Source organism: Aegilops tauschii, chromosome 4 (genome assembly GCF_002575655.3).
Source record: "Aegilops tauschii subsp. strangulata cultivar AL8/78 chromosome 4, Aet v6.0, whole genome shotgun sequence".
In the NCBI taxonomy this organism is placed as follows: Eukaryota; Viridiplantae; Streptophyta; class Magnoliopsida; order Poales; family Poaceae; genus Aegilops; species Aegilops tauschii.
The window spans coordinates 56,840,757-56,858,044 of NC_053038.3; positions in this window are offsets into that span (position 1 = coordinate 56,840,757).

A 17,288-nucleotide genomic window follows, 5' to 3' on the forward strand; every position below is an offset into this window, starting at 1 on the left:
CTACGTCAACTTTGCTTCCTTCTTTCTGAAGGGACCCGCAGCTCAATGGTGGGACAGCCACAGGCGTACTCTGCCAGCTGGAACAATCATCACCTGGCCAGACTTCCAAGCTGCTTTCTGTGCCCGCTTCATTCCTCAAGGAGTCATGGACCGGAAGAAGCGTGAGTTCCGCAACCTCACCCAAGGCAACAAAACTGTTGAAGCTTATCAGCGGGAGTTTCTGGACTTGTCTCGCTATGCTGAGGAGGACATTGCAACTGATGCACGCAGACAGGAGAAGTTCCGTGATGGCCTTCAAGCTGACATCAAGCTCGCACTTCTAGTGCATGACTTTGCTGATTTCGCCACCTTGGTGAACAAGGCCATCAATGTCGAAACTGGTCTGCAGGAATACCAGAGCTCTCACAGGCGCAACCGTGACACGGGCTCATCTTCGGGCTCGCCCTCACAGAAGCGTAAGATATGGATCCCGAACAGCATGTACCGTCCAAATGCATCTGCCCCAAGGCAGACCTATGCTGCACCTCGTCTGCCTCCACCACCATCTAGGCAGTCAAGACTTCCAGCCCCACCGTCCCAAGCCCCTGTTCCCACTCCCAATAATGGCTTGTGCTTCAGGTGTGGTCAACCAGGGCACCGTGCTAGAGAATGCAACCAGAACCAGAATCAACTGGCCCTTCCAGCAACGGGCCGTGGTAACAACCAGCCCCGCAACAACAATGCTAAGTCTTATGGTCGTGCTCATGCCAACCACGTTGATCTCAACGAAGCTCAAGACTAGCCTGCTACTGTGATGGGTACACTCCTCGTAAATTCAGTACCAGCATCTGTTTTATTTGATACAGGTGCATCACATTCATTCATGTCAGAAGATTTTGCATTCATGCATGGCATTAGAAGCGAAGACATGAATGCTTCACTTTTAGTACACACCCCTGCGGGCCATTGTCGAACCTCCATGATTTGCAACGACGTCCCCGTTGAAATCGAAGGACTGGAATTTCTTGTCTCTCCCATCGTACTGAAGTCCTGTAGCATTGATCTCATTCTGGGAATGAATTGGCTAAAAGCGCATACTGCTTCAATCGTTTGCACCACTAAGACCGTCCATCTGCTACAGCCTTCAGATGAGATAGTTACTTACCAAGCTCATCTGGTGCAAAATGCCGAGGCCAGGCTCTATGCATTGAACGCTGCACCACTCGAGGGCATTGAAAACATTCCCGTCGTGCGTGAATTCCTCGACGTGTTTCCTGAAGAACTTCCAGGGATTCCCCCTGCTAGAGCTGTCGAATTCATCATCGACTTGAAACCAGGCACCACTCCTATAGCCAAGCGACCCTACAAAATGCCGCCGCATGAACTCCTTGAGCTTAAGGAGGAAATCGAAAAATCTCTTCGCAAAGGATTCATTCGCCCAAGTTGCTCTCCTTGGGGAGCACCTTCTCTCTTTGTCAAGAAGAAGGATGGGACAAACCGGTTAGTTCAAGACTACCGTCCTATAAACCAAGCTACCATTCAGAATAAATACCCTCTTCCTCGGATCAATGATCTGTATGATCAACTGGCGGGTTCGTCAGTGTTCTCTAAGCTCGACTTGAGGTTGGGTTACCACCAGATCCGTGTTCGCGAAGAGGATATCCCAAAGACCGCCTTCGTGACTCGATATGGTTCATACGAGTACACCGTCATGTCTTTCGGTTTAACCAATGCTCCAGCCACCTTCTCTCGTCTGATGAACTATATATTCATGGATTACCTCGACAAGTTCGTTGTGGTTTATCTGGATGATATCCTGGTATTTTCCAAGAACGAAGAAGAACATGTTGAACATCTTCGACTTGTGCTGGAAAAGCTACGAGAGCATCAACTATATGCCAAGTTCTCCAAATGTGAATTCTGGCTACCGGAAGTAACCTATCTTGGGCATGTCATCTCTAAGGATGGTATTGCCGGCAACCCTGAACGAGTCCGGGCTATCCTTGATTGGACTCCTCCCAAGAACGTTAAGCAAGTCAGAAGTTTTCTCGGTCTCGCCAGCTATTGCCGTCGATTCGTCGAGAACTTCTCCAAGATCGCCAGGCCTCTGACTAACCTGTTGCATAAGGGCGTCAAGTTCCAATGGACAGACAAATGTCAGGAAAGTTTCCAGGCACTCAAAGACAAGTTGACTTCTGCCCCAGTTCTAGCTCCTCCTGATACTAAGAAGGACTTCGTCATTTACTGCGACGCTTCCCGTCAAGGATTAGGCTGTGTCCTAATGCAAGACCGCAAAGTGATTGCTTATGCCTCTCGGCAATTGCGCCCTCACGAAGAGAACTACCCAGTTCACGACCTCGAACTTGCTGCTGTCATTCATGCGCTGAAGCAGTGGCGACATTACCTTCTTGGTAATCGTTGCGAGATCTTTACTGACCATCAAAGTCTGAAGTATCTGTTTACTCAGCCAGATCTGAACCTCCGTCAGCAGAGATGGATGGAGCTTGTTGCAGACTTTGACTTGGGTATTTCCTATACGCCAGGCAAGGCTAATGTAATGGCTGATGCCTTGAGCCGCAAGTCTTACTGCAACCACCTCCAGGTTCACAAAGTTCAGCCTCGCTTGTTGAAGGATTCAGGAAGCTGAACCTCCATATTGTTCCTTCGGGTGCACTCGCTCCCCCTCCTAAGGAGTTTGGCAAGGTGAACCTCCACGTTGTTACCCAGGGTTCCCTCAATACCCTAGTTGCTAAACCAGATCTCGTGTATAGCATCAAAAGGCTACAGAAGTATGACTCTGAAGCCCACAAGATTAAGCGCTACCTCGCAGAAGGAAAGCCCTCATTCTTCACAATTGCTGAAGATGGCACCTTATACTTCAAGGGCCGCCTAGTGGTGCCATGTGCAGAGAAAAACCTGGATATGACACAGGAAGTTATGAAAGAAGCTCATGATACGCCTCTATGTATCCATCCTGGTAGTACAAAGATGTACCAAGACATCCGTCAGAGATTCTGGTGGTCTAATATGAAGCAAGACATTGCTCGTTATGTTGCTGAGTGTGACGTTTGCCGTCGTATCAAAGCAGAACATCAAAGGCCTGCTGGAACTCTGCAACCTATCTCTATTCCTGAATGGTAATGGGACCATGTTGAGATGGACTTCGTCACTGGATTTCCTAAATCACAGAAAGGTAATGATGCTATTCTTGTCGTCATTGACCGGCTTTCCAAAGTTGCACATTTTCTGGGGGTCAAAGAAACGATCACTACTAGTCAGTTGGCAACGCTCTATATGTCCAGGATTGTTTCACTCCACGGTATTCCATTGGTTATCAGCTCAGACCGTGGTAGCTTATTCACTTCAAGATTCTGGGCAAGTTTCCAAGAAGCTATGGGAACTCATCTGTCATTCAGTACTGCATTTCATCCTCAGTCGCAAGGGCAAGTTGAACGTGTCAACCAAGTTCTCGAAGACATGCTTCGAGCTTGTGTTATTTCATTCGGCAAGAAATGGGAGGAATCTCTCCCGTATGCTGAGTTCTCTTATAATAATAGCTATCAAGCTAGTCTGAAGATGGCCCGCTTCGAAGTGTTATATGGACGAAAGTGCCGAACCCCTCTGAACTGGTCAAAAACTGGGGAACGTCCACTCTTTGGTCCGGATATTATCCAAGATGCCGAAGAACAAGTCCGCATTATCCGTGAGAATCTCAAGACTGCTCAGTCACGTCAGAAGAGTCAGTATGACCGTCATCATAAAGACATGGTCTATCAACCTGGCGAAAAGGCTTATCTTCGAGTCACACCTATGAAGGGTGCTCACTGCTTCGGGATCAAGGGCAAACTAGCTCCTCGATATATTGGCCCATTCACTATTCTCGAAAGGCGTGAAAAAGTGGCATACCAACTGGAGCTACCGCCGAACCTTTCTCAGGTTCACGACGTGTTCCATGTGTCACAGCTCCGCCGTTGCTTCAAGGACCCAATCCGAGCAGTGGATCATGAAGTGCTCGAATTGCAGCAAGACCTCTCCTATAAGGAGCATCCAGTCCGCATTCTCGACCAAGCTGAACGCCGCACACGTCAGAAGGCGATCAAGTTTCTCAAGGTCCAGTGGTCGCACCATTCTGAAGATGAGGCCACTTGGGAACGAGAGGATCGTCTACGCGAAGAATACCCCGCATTTTTTCCTTCTACCTGCTAAATCTCGGGACGAGATTTCTTGTAGTGGAGGAGATTTGTAACGCCCGGATAATCACGCTACAGTAATCTCACGTTAATGATGCCACGTCACCACGGTTACTGTTGTTAACCTCGCGATGATTCGAAACCGTTTCAAAATTTAAATTCAAATTAATGTCAATAATAAAAGTTTTCAAAAATATAAACAAAAATGTTCGGTGGGTGCCAGATATTGCACTGATAATTATTGTGGAGAAAACATATTTTTAGAAAATGCCTAACTATTTTAAAATAATGTAAAACAAAAAAGAAAATAAATAAAAAGAAAAGAAAATTCAACAGAGGAAACAAAAAAAAGGAGGAACCCCCCTCCCCCCACTGGACCCTGGCCCAACTGGGCCGACCCCCAGGCCCAGCCGGCCGGCCCACCCCTCTCACCTTATCCCCTCACCCCCACCCACTCACCGACAGCACCCACTCCCCCCCCGAAATATCTCCTCCTCCCTCCCCCGATCCAGAACGGGATCGAGAGGAGACCACCGTCGCCGACCGCCCCGTTGCCGTCGCCGCCCGGAGCTCGCCCTCGCCGGAGCACCCCCCTGCCGGCCTGCTTCCCCTCCTCCCCTGCGCCGCGTCGTCCCCGACCCCCCTCCACGAGCCCCGCTGCCCCGTCCCTACAAACCTCGGTGAGGTCACGGCCTCGTCCTCCTCTCTCCCTCGCCCACGCGCTCACCACGCCCCGCGACCACCGCGGCCGCCCTGGCCACCGGCCTCGCCTCCCCGCACCCTCTGCGGGCGAGCGCCCGCCCCATGGCCCCCCCTCCGTCGCCGTGCACTCGCCGACCCGGGGCCCGAACGCGCTCACCGCACCCCCGCCTTCCCCTCCTCTCTGTCCCGCACGCGCTCCAGCCGCGCGCACGCATCTCGCCGGCGGCCCATGCGCGCCTGCGTTCGGCCACCACGACCCGGCCTCCTCCCCCGTCTCTCCCTCGGTCCCGTGGTCGCGCCACCGCGCCTGCCCCTCCGCGCCACTCCGACCGCACCGGCGCCACCCCTCGCCTCCACCCGCCGTGGCCCCTGGCCGCGCCGGCGAGCCCCGCCCTCGGTGCCCCGGCGACCTCGTCCCGCCCTGCGGGCGAGCGCTCGCTCGGGTGCGCCCGCACCCGTGGACCAAACCCGCTCGCCCCCCTGGGCCAGTGCCAGGTGGGCCTCGCCCCCTGAGCCACTGCCCCCTGGGCCCGAACCCCGTGGGCCTATGACAAACGGGGCCCAGCCCACAGAACAAAAAGAAAAAATAAAATAAATTGAAATGATTAAAAAATAAGTAATAATAATAAAAATAATAAACTAATTAATAAAAATTAATAAATAAAATAAAAATAAAATTAATAATAAAACAAATGATAAAAATAAATTTAATTAATTAAGTTAATTAATCCTGTTTAAATTAGTCTAATTAGATAATTAATTAACTAAACAGTAGTTAATTAGGTAACAGCCCCTGACAGGTGGGACCCACCTGTCAGGTTGACCAGGTCAACGGTCAACGTTGACTGCTGACATCAGCATGACATCATGCTGACGTCATAAATCCATTTTCGAATTAAGTTAAATAATTAATTAAATTCCAGAAATTAATAAAATCTTTAGAAAATCATATCTTTTAATCCGTAACTCGGATTAAAATATTTTCAACATGAAAGTTGCTCAGAACGACGAGACGAATCCGGATACGCAGTCCGTTCGTCCACCACACCTCCCTAACCTATCGAACTCGCAACTTTCCCCCTCCGGTCCGTCTGTCCGAAATGCAAAACATCGGGAATACTTTCCCGGGTGTTCCCCCCCTTCGCCGGTACCACCTACTGTCGCGTTAGGACACACCTAGTACCGCTCGTTGTCATGTCACGCATCGTCATGCTTATGTTTGCATTGTATTTACTGTTTCTTCCCCCTCTTCTCTCCGGTAGACTACGAGACCGACACTGCTGCTGCCCAGTTTGACTACGGAGTTGACGACCCCTCCTACTTACCAGAGCAACCAGGCAAGCCCCCCCCCTTGATCAACAGATATCGCCTATTCTTCTCTATACTGCTTGCATTAGAGTAGTGTAGCATGTTACTGCTTTCCGATATCCTATCCTGATGCATAGCTTATCCTTGCTACTACTGTTGTTACCTTTACCTGCAATCCTACATGCTTAGTATAGGATGCTAGTTTTCCATCAGTGGCCCTACATTCTTGTCCGTCTGCTGTGCTATACTATCGGGTCGTGATCACCTGGGCGGTGATCACGGGTATATACTTATATACTAAATACATGACACATGTGATGACTAAAGTCGGGTCGGCTCGTAGGAGTACCCGCAAGTGGATCTTTGTGGCGGAGCGACAGGGCAGGTTGAGACCGCCTAGGTGAGAGGTGGGCCTGGCCCTGGTCGACGTTCGCGGTTACTTAACACGCTTAACGAGATCTTGGTATTTGATCTGAGTCTGGCCATTTGGTCTATACGCACTAGCCATCTACGCGGGAGTAGTTATGGGTATCCCGGCGTCGTGGTATCAGCCGAAGCTCTTTTTGACGTCAGCGACGGAGCGGCGCGCGCCGGATTGGACTGGAACGCCACTAGGCTAGGTCTGCTTCCGGCCGCCCTCGCAATGTGCAGGTGTGCATAGGGCGGTGGGCCCAGACCCCTGCGCGCATAGGTTTAGACCGGCGTGTTGACCTCTCGGTTGAGCCTAGGTGGGGCTGCGACGCGTTGATCTTACGAGGCCGGGCATGACCTAGAAAAGTGTGTCCAGCCAAATGGGATCGAGCGTGTTGGGTTATGTGGTGCACCCCTGCAGGGAAGTTTAACTATTCGAATAGCCGTGTCCCTCGGTAAAAGGACGACCCGGAGTTGTACCTTGACCTTATGACAACTAGAACTGGATACTGAATAAAATACACCCTTCCAAGTGCCAGATACAACCCGGTGATCGCTCTCTAACAGGGCGACGAGGAGGGGATCGCCGGGTAGGATTATGCTATGCGATGCTACTTGGAGGACTTCAATCTACTCTCTTCTACTTGCTGCAAGATGGAGATGGCCAGAAGCGTAGTCTTCGGCAGGACTAGCTATCCCCCTCTTATTCTGGCATTCTACAGTTCAGTCCACTGATATGCCCCTTTACACATATACCCATGCATATGTAGTGTAACTCCTTGCTTGCGAGTACTTTGGATGAGTACTCACGGTTGCTTCTCTCCCTCTTTTCCCCCTTTCCTTTCTATCTGGTTGTCGCAACCAGATGCTGGAGTCCAGGAGCCGGACGCCACCGTCGACGACGACTCCTACGACACTGGAGGTGCCTACTACTATGTGCAGGCCGCTGACGACGACCAGGAGTAGTTAGGAGGATCCCAGGCAGGAGGCCTGCGCCTCGTTCGATCTGTATCCCAGTTTGTGCTAGCCTTCTTAAGGCAAACTTGTTTAACTTATGTCTGTACTCAGATATTGTTGCTTCCGCTGACTCGTCTGTGATCGAGCACTTGTATTCGAGCCCTCGAGGCCCCTGGCTTGTATTATGATGCTTGTATGACTTATTTATGTTTTAGAGTTGTGTTGTGATATCTTCCCGTGAGTCCCTGATCTTGATCGTACACATTTGCGTGCATGATTAGTGTACGGTCAAATCGGGGGCGTCACACACCTGTTGTTTTCTACATGTTTTTTACATCGCAGGAAATCAATACCAAATGGAGTCCAAACGCAGGGAAACTTTTTGTGGATTTTTTTGGACGAGAAGACATCCAGTGGGCTGGAGAACCACCTGGGGGGGGTGCTCCAAGGGGAGCACAACCCCCCAGGGCGCGCCTCCAAGCGCGCCTAGGTGGGTTATGCCCACCTCGGGTGCCCCCTGAACCGCCTCTTTGCTCTATAAATACCCCAATATTCCAGAAACCCTAGGGGAGTGAACGAAAATCAATTCCAGCCGCCACAGAGTCTAGAACCACCAGATCCAATCTAGACACCATCACGGAGGGGTTCACCACTTCCATTGGTGCCTCTCCGATGATGCGTGAGTAGTTCTCTATAGACCTACGGGTCCGTAGTTAGTAGCTAGATGGCTTCCTCTCTCTCATTTGATTCTCAATACAATGGTCTCTTGAAGATCCATATGATGTAACTCTTTTTGCGGTGTGTTTGTTGGGATCGGATGAGGTTTGAGTTTATGATCAGATCTATCCTTTTATCCATGAAAGTTATTTGAGTCTTCTTTGATCTCTTATATGCATGATTGTTTATAGCCTCGTATTTCTTCTCCGATATTTGGGTTTTGTTTGGCTAACTTGATCTATTTATCTTGCAATGGGAAGAGGTGCTTTGTGATGGGTTCGATCTTACGGTGCTTGATCCCATTGACAGAAGGGGAACCGACACATATGTTTCGTTGCCATTAAGGATAACAAGATGGGGTCTATTTCTTCATAAATAGATCTTGTCTACATCATGTCATCGTTCTTATTGCATTACTCCCTTTCTCCATGAACTTAATACACTAGATGCATGCTGGATAGCGGTCGATGTGTGGAGTAATAGTAGTAGATGCAGACAGGAGTCGGTCTACTAATCTTGGACGTGATGCCTATATAATGATCATTGCCTGGATATCTTCATGATTATTCAAAGTTCTATCAATTGCCCAATAGTAATTTGTTTACCCACCGTTCGCTATTTTTTCTCTAGAGAAGCCACTAGTGAAATCTACGGCCCCCCCGGTCTCTTCTTTAATATATTTGCCTTTGCGATCTATTTTCCTTTGCTTTTATTTTCAGATCTATTAAACCAAAAATACAAAAATACCTTGCTGCACTTTATTTTATTTGCCGTTCGATCTATCAATTATTACAACTCTCTCACGTGCGTTTATCAATTTCCGGCGCCATTACCCGAAAGGGATTGTCAACCCCTTTAATATGTCGGGTTGCGAGTATTTGTTATCTGTGTGCAGGTGTTGTTTACGTAGTGTTGCTTGGTTCTCCTACTGGTTCGATAACCTTGGTCTCATCACTGAGGAAAATACCTAACGTTGCTGTGCTGCATCATCCCTTCCTCTTTGGGGAAATACCGACGTAGTCCTAGCCGACATCAACAGGAATTTCTGGCGCCGTTGCCGGGGAGGATCACGCCAAGATAGTCTCCCGGCCACGTGCCCATTTCTGGCGCCGTTGCCGGGGAGACATCATCAACATCTACCAGGTTCCTAATCACAAATCGTATCTCCTCGCAATTTACATTATTTGCCATTTGCCTCTCGTTTTCCTCTCCCACACTTCACAAAAAATTTATCGTTTTATTCGCCCCCTTTTCGTTCGCCGTTTTCTTGCCGGATTTGTTTTTTGAGTGCAATCTTGTTGCATAGTTACAATGACTCAAGAGAACACCAAGTTGTGTGATTTCTCCAATACCAACAACAATGATTTTATTGGCACTGCGATTGCTCCTCCCGCCACTAGTGCGGAGTCTTGTGATATTAATACTGCTTTGCTGAATCTTGTTATGAAAGATCAATTTTCCGGTACTCCTAATGAGGATGCCACATCCCATCTTAATACCTTCGTGGAATTATGCGATATGCAAAAGAAAAAAGATGTGGATAATGATGTTGTGAAGATGAAATTATTTCCGTTTTCTTTGCGTGATTCTGCAAAAATTTGGTTTTCTTCTTTGCCTGACAATAGTATCGATTCTTGGAATAAGTGCAAATATCCTTTTATCACTAAGTATTTTTCGCCCGCAAAAATTATTTCCCTTAGAACTCAGATCTTGAATTTCAAGCAACTTGAACATGAGCATGTTGCACAATCTTGTGAAAGGATGAAAATGATGCTAAGAAATTGCCCAACTCAAGGGTTAAATCTTTGGATGATCATGCAAATTTTTTTATGCGGGGTTGAATTTTGTTTCTCATAATCTTTTAGATTCCGCCGCGGGTGGTACTTTTATGGAAATTACTTTGGGTGAAGCCACCAAATTGCTTGATAATATTATGGCAAATTATTCAGAATGGCATACCGAAAGAGCTCCTACTAGTAAAAAAGTTAATTCAGTTGAAGAAATTTCTTCTTTGAGTGAAAAAGTTGATGCTCTTATGAAATTGGTTGCTAGTAAAAGTGCTCCTGTTGATTTCAATGATATGCCTTTGTCTTCTTTGATTGAGCAAAATAGTGACGCCGTAGATGTGAATTTTATCTCGCGAAACAATTTCAATAACAATGCTTATAGAGGTAATTTTAATCCTAGGCCTTTTCCTAGTAATTCCTCTAATAATTATGGTAAGTCCTATGGAAATCCTTCTTATAATAATAATAGGAACACCTCTGATCTGGAGAATAATATTAAAGAATTTATCAACACGCAAAAAGTTTTCAATACTACAATGGAAGAAAAGTTGAATAAGATTGATGATTTGTCTAGAAGTGTTGATAGAATTTCTCATGATGTAGAAAGTCTCAAGATGAAATTTTTTTGTGCCTAAGGTTGAGGAATCAACTAAATCTCTTTATGTTTCTATGGATGAAAGTAAGAAAAGAACCTCTATGCTTAGAGCTAAAAGATAATTTTTAGAAAAACGTTTTCTAGTGATTGCTTTCATAAAAATGATGAAGATCTTAAAATGATTGGTGTTTCTTCTATTAATTCCTTGTTTAGTAAAATTAAGATGGATGAGAAAGGGACTAGAGAAGATTCAACTTTAGCTAGAAGGTGTCACGATAATTCGGAGGGTGAAAATCTTGTTGAGAAAATTGATTAAAGTGGGTTTGAAGAGGTCAAGACTTTAACTAGTGATGTGCCCACTCTTTTGGATTACAAAGACTTTAATTATGATAGTTGCTCTTTGATTTATTGTATTTCTTTGTTGCAATCCATGATAAATTCACCCCATGCCTATGAACAAAATAAATCTTTTACTAAACATATTGTCGATGCTATGATGACAGCTTTAGAAGAAAAGTTGAAATTAGAAGTTTCAATTCCTAGAAAATTACATGCTGAATGGGAACCTACTATCAAAGTCAAGATTAAAAATTATGAATGTTTTTATTTGTGTGACTTGGGTGCTAGTGTTTCTACAGTTCCGAAATCTTGATGTGATGTGCTTGGTCTTACCGATACTGAAGAGTGTTCTTTAAATTTGCACCTGGCGGATTCTACTATTAAAAAGCCTATGGAAAGAATTAATGATGTTCTTATTCTTGCAAATAAGAATTATGTGCCCATGGATTTCATTGTTCTTGATACTTATTACAATCCGTCTTGTCCAATTATTCTTGGTAGACCGTTTTTACGTACTATGGGTGCCGCGATTGATATGAAAGAAGGCAACATTAAATTTCAATTTCCACTAAGGAAGGGTATGGAACACTTCCCTAGAACAATAATTAGGCCACCATATGAATCAATCACGAGGGCATCTTATGGATCTAGAAACAAAGATGACAAACTTAGATCCTTGCTTTATGCCTAGCTAAGGGCGTAAAACAATAGCGCTTGTTGGGAGTTAACCCAATGAATAAAATTTATTTTTGTTTTTTGCTTTCTTTTCTTGAGTGTTTGCACAATTATGCTACTGTTATGATTGTGTTTTTTGTGTTTTAATTAGTGTTTGTGCCAAGCAAAGCCTTTAGGATCTTCTTGGGTGATAGTTGTTTGATCTTGCTGAAAAAACAGAAGCTTTTGCGTTCACAAAAATAATTTCCATAAATCAAAGAAACGTGATTTTGCTCTAATTATTTTTGTAGAAGATTAATATACAAATTGCTCAGGTCTTCCTAAGTTTTCAGAATTTTTGGAATTATAGAAGTATTCAAAATATCCAGATTGCTACCGACTGTTATGTTTTTGACAGATTCTGTTTTCTTTGTGTTGTGTGCTTGTTTTGATGATTCTATGGTTTCCTTTAATAAGTTTTTGCCATACAAAATTTGGAATACAGTAGATATAATGCAAGAATAAAATATGAATTGGGTTGCAACAATACTTATAGTAGTGATTTGCTTTCTTATACTAACGGATCTCACGAAGTTTTTGTTGAGTTTTGTGTGATTGAAGTTTTCAAGTTTTGGGTGATGTTACGATGGATGAAGGAATAAGGAGTAAGAAGAGCCTAAGCTTGGGGATTCCCATGGCATCCCAAGCTATTATCTAAAGAGAAGCAAGCAACTAAGCTTGGGGATGCCCCGAGTGGCATCCCCTCTTTCTTCTAACGACCATCGGTATTTTACTCGGAACTATATTTTTATTCGTCACATACTATGAGTTTTGCTTGGAGCATCTTGTATGATAGAGTCTTTGCTGTTTGGCTTTTTGTTTTAAGCCTTGATTCCTTGCTAGACACACCTATTTGAGAGAGACAAAATTATGCCATGACTTGTTAGAATTGCTCTCTATGCTTCACTTAAATCTTAATGAGTTATGGAATTGCTCTAGTTCTTCACTTACATCTTTTTGAGCACGGTGTGCTTTAGTGAAATTTTTAAGAAATTCTCTCTTGCTTCACTTAAATTATTTTGAGAGAAAGAAATATTATGCTCATGATCTTCACTTATATTTGTTTGAGCTTATCAAAAGAAACACATGAAAATTAGTCCCAAAGTGATAGATATCCAAGAAGGATATAATAAAAACTTTCATGAACATCACTGGACAAAATAAAATTGATTCCTCGTAATAGTTTTGATATATGATGATGTGATATGTGAGTCATTTTGATGAGTAATTATGCTTTAGTAAGAATATTGTTGTTAAGGTTTGTGATTCCGTATGCAAGCATGAAAGTCAATAGTCATGCAATGAAATTACATCCTACTTGTGGTGCATTATTTGGTGTTCGTTATGCTTAATGCTCGCTTATGAGATTATTCGTTTCTTGGTTGGTCGCTTCTCAATCTTTTGCTAGCCTTCATTCTGCACTAAGTATGACCACTACTTGTGCATCCAAAATCCTTTAAACCAGTTTTGCCACATGAGTCCACTATATCTACCTATATGCGGTATTCTTTTGCTGTTCTAAGCAAATTTGTATGTGCCATCTCTAATTTTCAAAATAAATTTCTCTTTTGTGTGCTCGTACTGCTCGCGAGGCGGTGAGGGGTGGCTAATATTTTCAATGCTAGATGTGTTATTCTCACGATGAGTGTTTATTCACTTGTCATTGCATGAGAGTAAGGCAAAGGTATTAGGGATGCCCAGTCCCGAAATGAAAAATGAATTTACTTTATGTTGTCAAATAATAAATTCCTTCGGAAGTGTTGGTATGGAAGGCAGCCGTGGATACGGTTAGCCATGGAAAGTGAAAGTATGGTGTAAAAAGGAATAAACTTTATTTTCTGTTTGGGAACCGCCTATGATATATCTAGCATGGAAAGTGCTGGGAGCTCTAAGTCGGTTTCGTTGATGGGAAAAGTATGTCTCTCAAATTTTTTTTATCTCTCAATTTTCGCTTTGAGCTCTGGCACCTCTACAAATCCATACTTCCCTCTGCGAGGGGCCTTTCTTTTACTTTATTCAATTTTTTATTTTTAGTTGAGCCTCCATCTTCTCCTATAAAGCACCAACTAGGGGGTACTATGATCATACTTGAGCATTGGGTGTAGCTAATATGCGAGTGTGTTTCATGAATGGATCAATGATTGAGCATGATGGGCTAGGGATAACTTATTTTCGCGTTGATATTTTGAAAGACATGGTTGCTTGTTGATATGCTTGACTATTTAAGTCTCATGTCAAAACTAGACTATTGCTTTGAACCATATAAAAGTCCAAATTTCCATGCTATAGAGAAAAGAATATGAGATGACATGTTAGGCAGCATTCCACATCAAAAATTCTGTTTTTATCATTTACGTACTCGAGGACGAGCAGGAATTAAGCTTGGGGATGCTGATACGTCTCCAATGTATCTATAATTTTTTATTGTTCCGTGCTGTTATATTATCATTCTTGGATGTTTTATAATCATTTTATATCATTTTTTGGTACTAACCTATTGACATAGTGCCAAGTGCTAGTTGTTGTTTTCTGCATGTTTTTTACATCGCAGGAAATCAATACCAAATGAAGTCCAAATGCAGCGAAACTTTTTGTGGATTTTTTCGGACCAGAAGACATCCAGTGGGCCGGAGAAGCACCTGGGGGTGCTCCGAGGGGAGCATGATACGTCTCCAACGTATCTATAATTTTTGATTGTTCCATGCTATTATATTATCTGTTTTGGATGTTTAATGGGCTTTAATATATCTTTTTATATTATTTTTGGGACTAACCTATTAACCGAAGGCCAAGTGCAAATTGCTGTTTTTTGCCTATTTCAGTGTTTCGCAGAAAAGGAATATCAAACGGAATCCAAACAGAACAAAACCTTCGCGAGTATCTTTTTTAGAGCAAATGCAATCTAGGAGACTTGGAGTGGAAGTCAAGGAAGCAACGAGGCAACCACGAGGCAGGAGGGCGCGCTCATAGCTCCACCGACCTACTTCTTTCGCCTATATATACTCTTATACCCTGAAAACATCAGGGAGAGCCACGAAACCACTTTTCCACTGCCGCAACCTTCTGTACCTGTGAGATCCCATCTTGGGGCCTTTTCCGGCGATCTGCCGGAGGGGGATTCGATCACAGAGGGCTTCTACATCAACACCATAGCCTCTCCGATGATGTGTGAGTAGTTTACCACAGACCTTCGGGTCCATAGTTATTAGCTAGATGGCTTCTTCTCTCCCTTTGGATCTCAATACAAAGTTCTCCTCGATGTTCTTGGAGATCTATTCGATGTAATTCTTTTTGCGCTGTGTTTGTCGAGATCCGACGAATTGTGGGTTTATGATCAAGATTATCTATGAACAATATTTGGTTCTTCTCTGAATTCTTATATGCGTGATTTAATATCTTTGCAAGTCTCTTTGAATTATCGGTTTAGTTTGGCCTACTAGATTGATCTTTAGTGCAATGGGAGAAGTGCTTAGCTTTGGGTTCAATCTTGCGGTGCTCGATCCCAGTGACAGAAAGGAAACCGACACGTATTATATTGTTGCAATCGAGGATAAAAAGATGGGGTTTATATCATATTGCTTGAGTTTATCCCTCTACATCATGTCATCTTGCCTAATGCGTTACTCCGTTCTTATGAACTTAATACTCTAGATGCATGTTGGATAGTGGTCGATGTGTGGAGTAATAGTAGTAGATGCAGAATCGTTTCGGTCTACTTGTGATGGACGTCATGCCTATGTTCATGATCATGCCTAGATATTCTCATAACTATGCGCTTTTCTATCAATTGATCGACAGTAATTTGTTCACCCACCGTAATGCATGCTATCATGAGAGAAGCCACTAGTGAAACCTATGGCCCCCGGGTCTACTTTACATCATATAAGTTTCCAATCTACAATTCTAGTTTACGATTTACTTTGCAATCTTTACTTTTCCAATCTATACAACAAAAATACCAAAAATATTTATCTTATTATCTTTATCAGATCTCACTCTTGCAAGTGGCCGTGAAGGGATTGACAACCCCTTTATCGCATTGGTTGCAGGGTTCTTGATTGTTTGTGCAGGTACTAGGCGACTTGTGTGTAGTCTCCTACCGGATTGATACCTTGGTTCTCAAAAACTGAGGGAAAGACTTATGCTACTTTGCTGCATCACCCTTTCCTCTTCAAGGGAAAACCAACGCATGCTCAAGAGGTAGCAGAGCACAACCCACCAGGGCGCGCCTGGATGCCCAGGCGCGCCCAGGTGGGTTGTGCCCACCTCGGGTGCCCCCTGAACCGCCTCTTTGCTCTATAAATACCACAATATTCCAGAAACTCTAGGGGAGTCGACCAAAATCAATTCCAGCCGCCGCAAAGTCCAGAACCACCAGATCCAATCTAGACACCATCACGGAGGTGTTCACCACTTCCATTGGTGCCTCTCCGATGATGCGTGAGTAGTTCTTTGTAGACCTACGGGTTCGTAGTTAGTAGCAAGACGGCTTCCTCTCTCTCATTTGATTCTCAATACAATGGTCTCTTGGAGATCCATATGATGTAACTCTTTTTGCGGTGTGTTTGTTGGGATCGGATGAACTTTGAGTTTATGATCAGATCTGTCTTTTTATCCATGAAAGTTATTTGAGTCATCTTTGATCTCTTATATGCATGATTGCTTATAGCCCCATATTTCTTCTCCGAAATTTGGGTTTTGTTTGGCCAACTTAATCTATTTATCTTGCAATGGGAAGAGGTGCTTTGTGATGGGTTCGATCTTACGGTGTTTGATCCCAGTGACAGAAGGGGAACCGACACGTATGTATCATTGCCATTAAGGATAACAAGATGGGGTCTATTTCTACATAAATATATCTTGTCTACATCATGTCATCGTTCTTATTGCATTACTCCGTTTCTCCATGAACTTAATACACTAGATGCATGCTGGATAGCGGTCGATGTGTGGAGTAATAGTAGTAGATGCAGACAGGAGTCGATCTACTAATCTTGGACGTGATGCCTATATAATGATCATTGCCTGGATATCTTCATGATTATTCAAAGTTCTATCAATTGCCCAATAGTAATTTGTTTACCCACCGTTCGCTATTTTCTCTCTAGAGAAGCCACTAGTGAAATCTACGGCCCCCCCCGGTCTCTTCTTTAATATATTTGCCTTTGCGATCTATTTTCCTTTGATTTTATTTTCAGATCTATTAAACCAAAAATACAAAAATACCTTGCTGCACTTTATTTTATTTGGCGTTCGATCTATCAATTATTACAACTCTCTCACGTCCGTTTGCCAATTTCTGGCGCCGTTACCCGAAAGGGATTGACAACCCCTTTAATACGTCGGGTTGCGAGTACTTGTTATCTGTGTGTAGGTTTTGTTTACGTAGTGTTGCTTGGTTCTCCTACTGGTTCGATAACCTTGGTCTCATCACTGAGGGAAACACCTACTGTCGCTGTGCTGCATCATCCCTTCCTCTTTGGGGAAATACCTACGTAGTCCTAGCCGACATCACCTAGCTCCGCAGATCCGCAGACTCCTGTCCAGCTTTCGCTCTTAAACCAAACACTAGACTTAATACAATCTCTC